This window comes from Siphateles boraxobius, unplaced genomic scaffold, assembly GCF_051911475.1.
Source record: "Siphateles boraxobius isolate OS27281-9 unplaced genomic scaffold, OSU_SipBor_1 12, whole genome shotgun sequence".
Lineage (NCBI taxonomy): Eukaryota > Metazoa > Chordata > Actinopteri > Cypriniformes > Leuciscidae > Siphateles > Siphateles boraxobius.
In genome coordinates, this window is record NW_027508722.1 from 25,687,368 (window position 1) to 25,693,454 (window position 6,087).

Sequence of the window (6,087 nt, forward strand, 5' to 3'; positions counted from 1 at the left end):
CCTGCTTCAAACTCTCTATGCAACTAATTCCTCAGAATTAGACACATCACAGCAATCAGTCTGGTTGGAGGTGGCCACAGAGCGGCTTCCTGAACTGAAATGAAAGTCCAGAAGTCCAAAAAGGAAAAAACTCCAGTCAGACTCCTCCCTATGCAACACCTTCAATCCACGCAATCGATCCCGCACTGCCGCCTCAGGCAGCCACTTGACCCGAATCGTGATGTGCAGATTTTCGACTCTCAAACCTCAAGACATAGCCAAGAATGGATGGAGCTCCACACTGTGAACCTATCAGAACGAATACATTCAGCTCCCTCTAGAGTCTAACACACTCCAACAGACCCTTATCTTAAACACGCATACAAACAAGCGGCTCCTGAAAGCAAAAAAGCTGATGAAGTGCAACTCAGGCACCCTTTTATATTCACGGGCTATGACGTGTGTAACGTCATGGGGTGCCAGCTGCCAATAATTATTGCCATTTGTTTACAAGTGCTTCAGACACCGGTCATGCCAATATCAAGACGCACTTCAACAGGGAACTGTGTAAAAATTTACACTGCAAACCAGCCAGATGAAATGATGATGCAGACTTGTTATATTCCAGTGTTTCTCCAAAAGCAGAGGACTTGTTTTTCCCTTTGGTCCAACTGATACAGTACATCAGTATGGCCGCTTTTCTTGAAAAAATCACTTTCATTATTTCATTATTATAAAACATCTTACCCCATGAAGCATACCAAGCACAAATCACTTCTGAGGGCAGCATTGAAAGGTTTGGAAGAGGACTAATCAGTGCCTTAGTGGGTGTTGTAGAAAACACCCCAAAAGAAATAAAAGTCTTGAAACATTCTCAATTCAGTCCTAAAAACCCCTCTCCATTTAAAGATAGCCAGGCAGTGCTTAAATATAAAATAAGAACCTCACCTCTAGAAAAAAATAATACAAATATTTTTCAAGTTACAGCGCAGAGCGAAGCAGGGTTTTTTGGACATAATTTATTGCATTTCATCAAGCGTACAGAGGATTTGAGCTGTAAACTGCACTTTCCCTGCATTTATTTTCTATTTTACAGCCATTACAAACACATTTGTGTGATTTGTAATCTCTGCAGGCTGCCGTGAGGACATTTCAGCTGAACTTATTCATGAGCCTCTTGGAAGATGGTTTCAGGGCAAAGGTTAAATCAACAAGGCACCATTCCAAACCATCTTGAGGAAAAACTGCACATCTATTTAAGTGAGTTACATCTCAGTAGAGGAAGTGATCAAATGAAAACATCCAAAATTATCAAGGATAATCTAAAAGATATAAAATTTAGAATTCTTAATATTGTTGAAACGAGGTATCCAGTTTAAGTGTGATAAGTGAGAATGTGAGAAATACCCTTTCCATGCTCTCGGTCAAAAGACACCCCAGAACTACACAACAAAATCCTGTTTTAGTCCACTCTAAAGCCACCTTGGGCACCTCCAGTCAGCTATTTCCAGTAATGCAAGTACAGCTCCCATTTACTTGAATGGGGAAAGAACAAATCAATGAAACTAACCATCAATATTACATTTAAATTCAAATGAGGATTAAAATCTGACAACAATAGTATCATAAATTGTACTTCTTTACATCAAATTACGCCACAAATATGTATTTTTCTGGCTGTTCCACAGGATTCACATGCACATTCTAGAGTAAACAAACAGGTGATGCCTCTATGAAAAATGAAAGCTTGTAACCAGGGGTGTAGTACCAAATTTTGGGCCCTGGGTACAAACCCGGGGGGGGGGGGTTGAGAGACGGAGACGGACTTTTGATTTGAGCGCGGCGACTTCTCCAACGGGGGGGGGGGGGGGGGGCGGGGATGAGAGAGAGACGGAGAAGGACTTTTGATTTGAGCGCGGCGACTTCTCCAAAGGGGGGGTGGTGGTTGGGGTTGGACGGACTTTTGACTTAAGCTCGGCGTCTTCTAAGGCCCCCCCTGCCTCGGGCCCTGGGTACTCGGTACCCTTTTTCCCCCCGCTACCACGCCCCTGCTTGTAACTATGCTACATGCACCATACTGAGTGTTAAGATTTCTCCCATTCATATCATAATATCTCTGCCCAGTGCCCACACTGTTCATCAAACACCTTAAAATTGCAACTGTCAGCTTTATCATTACAAATTACCCATATAAAGTCCATAACTTCAGTCCATCGGTTAACATCCCATGATGACGTATCCGGCATTGATGAAACTCTTTTAAAGAAAGTTTTCTTGTGGTGCTGATGAAGTGCTGATGTCCCCTCTCTGTCTTGGGCCGGTTTCAGGCATAACTCAGCAACACAAATTCATCTGAAATGAGCCAGCATTAAGAGGGCAATTTGGCAATTCATTTCAGATGGCAAAGTGACCGCAATTATTTGTTTTTGGATGCTATCGAGGATGTACGTTTTGAAAAAGGATGTGTGAGGCTAAATGTTCCGCCAGTATATGACTGATATATGCCTTGTGGATTTCCTTTACACTCACTCAGAGCTTTTACTCAATGGATAATGACAAGCATATGTCCTAAGGATCCTTCGAACTGTGCGAACACACACACAGGAATCAGTTTAAATTATGAATAGACCGCATGACATACTAAATCACTATCATAAACGAACAGCAAAAACTTCCTGTTAGGCTTCAAAAAGAAAATTTGAAAATTCATACATTTTATTGACAATTTACTATAAGCTTCAACGCCAAATTTACTGAGGCCATTTTGTAAGTCATTTGAACATTTTATGGCCTGCATTAAGGGTTTTCATATTTCTGATCTGGCCACTACAGTCGAACAATTTTGCCAAACACTATAAAGAAAAGAAACAACCAAGCCAACGCTTTGGGATAAAGCAGACACAATTGTACATTATACTCAATTCTTGTTTTTTACGCCATACACAATGGAGCCCTGAGAGTTTCCAGCAAATGTTTGCTCTAAAAATCCATCTGCATGTACTCACCCACACCCAAAATGGATGACTTATTTCTGGGCCCTAATCTACATTAACAGAACTGTACAGCCAAAAAATGTGCTCATTGGTCTCACTGCAAAAGATGATATAAGCAGCCAGTTAGCTACTGCTTACATTACAAATGACCACAAGCAGCAAAGTGGGGCGTGCAATGTTGATGGAGATGAAACGGTGTTGGAAATAGTCCATGATGGAATGAACGGCAAAAGGAAAACCTCCAGTTTCCATTTAAGGTCCATTTCCGTTCAGATATGTTCAGGATTTCTGTGTGTTTCTGGCTGCTACTGACCTGAGCAAAATTGTAAAAAGCAAGGTCATTCACTTTTGCACACAATTATGAATGCATATTTCAGCTACTTATTTGATGCATCTAAATTGCAATAGAATTTTTTTTTTTTTAAACGCTAAGGACAGACAGTCAAGGTTGAACACTCACTGTTACTCACATACTGTATTCCTCAGAGATTTCTATGAATCACTGTTATGCTCTGTGATGTAATGAACATATTTTAAACGTAATGTGTAATGTAATGAACATATTTCATGGACCATGCTGGTGAATGTTGTAATGAAAACATATGTGACCTTCTGCACTCTGACATTCTGCCTTGGTCAAACAGGAATCGGCAATGTCGCAGGGTAATCACCATTAATAAAAAATAATAGCTGCAAATTGCAAATTTCCTGCCAAGCTAGCCACCCCCTTGAAAAGTACTTGTGCCTCAACTTAAGTCTGAAAAATCTGACATTTTTATTAATCATTGTAAGTTTAAATTACAAAACCACTTAGAAATATTAGGAAATTGTTGATTATTCACCTTATTTTGCAACATGGAAGTAACCTTTTTGTAAATGTGTAAGACTTTTGATTCATTAGCCACATAAACAGTAAAACTATTTGCACCACAATCCGCAGTGTATTTGTAATTACGACAATGCATTAAAATAATATGATAAGAAATACTAGTTTGCAATATCAAGCAGCATCATTTTATTTGTGTAATGAAAATATCTGTATAATGTTAATCAGTTTATTATTATACTCTCACCTAAACATATATAGAATAAATAAAAACAGGAAATAATGCAAAAAATATAAATTTTCAAACAAATTTACTGAAAAATCTTTACATCGTTTATTTATTTTTTATTTATTTAAGATTTACTAAAATAAGAAAATGTGAAGCTTTAAATTAGTGAAGTGATTATATCTAAGATGATGAGCAGATGTTTTAAGATTTTGTTCTGGTGGTGGCACCTGGAGCAGATATATGAAGTGTTCCCACAATGAAGAGTTAACAAATAGGAGAATGCTTTGAATTTGAAAGAGTCACTAAATTAGCAGTGAGCCTTTGTTAGCGGGCCACAGGTTAGTCCCAGGGTTCCAGTTAGGAGGGGCGGAGGTGGATTTACAAGCCCAGGCCGAAGAGCCGCTGTGGGATTGCCCTCACCAGCTGCCTGCTTTACAAGGCAAACTTCAAAGATAAGGCCTTGACCCCCCCACCCCCCCACCACCAAGGTCCCTGCCACACCACCAACTACACGCCTTCTTTGGGTTACACAGTGTGAGTAAAGCAACATGTCTTAGGGTTCATTTGTAATGACTTATTCTGAGTGACACACTCCAGTGTGTGAGAAAATGCCTGTTCACTAATGGGGTTTTTGGAAAACCTGTCACACATGATGATGGCAGGGGTCCACAGACCCCTAAATATGATGATCCCCTTCCTAATATGTACTGTAAAGGCAGCCATATATCGTCTTGCATAAAGAACGATTTGTACTGTGTGAGAAAAAGCCTGATATAAAGACATGTTGTTTGCCAAATTTAATAATTGGCTTTTATATTTTTGCTATACTGAAGCCAATGCAAAGTATTAAAATATTATCTGGAAAATATTGACTTATTAAAGTGCCCCTACTATGGTTTTTCGAATATTCTTTTTCATGCAGTGTGTAATATAGCTGTTTGTGAATGTAAACGTTCTGCAAAGTTGTAAAGTCGAAAATGAACGATAAATAAAGTTATTGTCTCCCAAAAGAGTAATCGACTCAGAACCGCCTAAAAGAGTTGTCTGTAAATCGAATCCCACTGCGTTGAACAACTTGTCCCGCCTTCAAACACCTAATTTTACTGACGACTACTTCTCAAATCTCAAATTTCACCGCAGGATTCGCAAAACACCCAGTTTATTTGGACCAGCTGGCTCCTCAGAATCACAACCTGTAAATATGAATAATTATTGATGTTTATATTTTCTACTGAGTGTTAAAAATACGTAGTTTTGTGTTTTATATTGTGTAATTTTCCGGCTAACCCACGTTATTACTGTCTTACTACTTTTACTACTCGTTTCTACTTCTGCAAATCAGCTGTGGGCAACTATTACCTAAAACTGTATCTATTAATGCAGATTGTCTGTCGTTCTTACTACTTTGAGTAAAGATAAATGGAGCAAGATTTGTTTTGCCAACTTTAATGTTACACCAGTCATTCACATAAGTGCTCGGCTAACATATGCACCGTTATTGATACAGTTAATACAGTTCCCGCATGTGCATCGCAATAAATTTGAAATATACTTATCGGTCTGTTAATAGAAATATACTTCTAAATGCTGAGGTTCAGGTTGAAGAATGTTTCATCATCAGACTCGCGCTCGAACTGATATAAAATGGACATCAACGTTACTGTCTTTACAGTGTGTACATCTCTGAGGACTGAGGATGTCTCCGGAGCTGAAGTTCAGTTATGGTAATGCACGTTTAGCTTCCGTCAGGCGCTGTAAGCGGTAAACCAATCACAACAGACTGGGCCATCTGACCAACTAGAGCAGAGTAGGCTAGCGGAAAGGAAGGATTTAGATAGAGTGATTCACCCGAGTCGTTTGATTATGGAATAATGCCCTGTTTTTTGTATGTATGTGTATATATATAATGTAATTTATATAATGAGAAAATGAATGTTTTTTTTTTTTACTTTTGATGCATGTAAAGGAGACCTCCAGAAAAAAATTAGCAACTTTTAAAATAGCATAATTGGGGCCCTTTAACTAATTGATTTTTTTATTTGATTACCGTAATGTTAGAT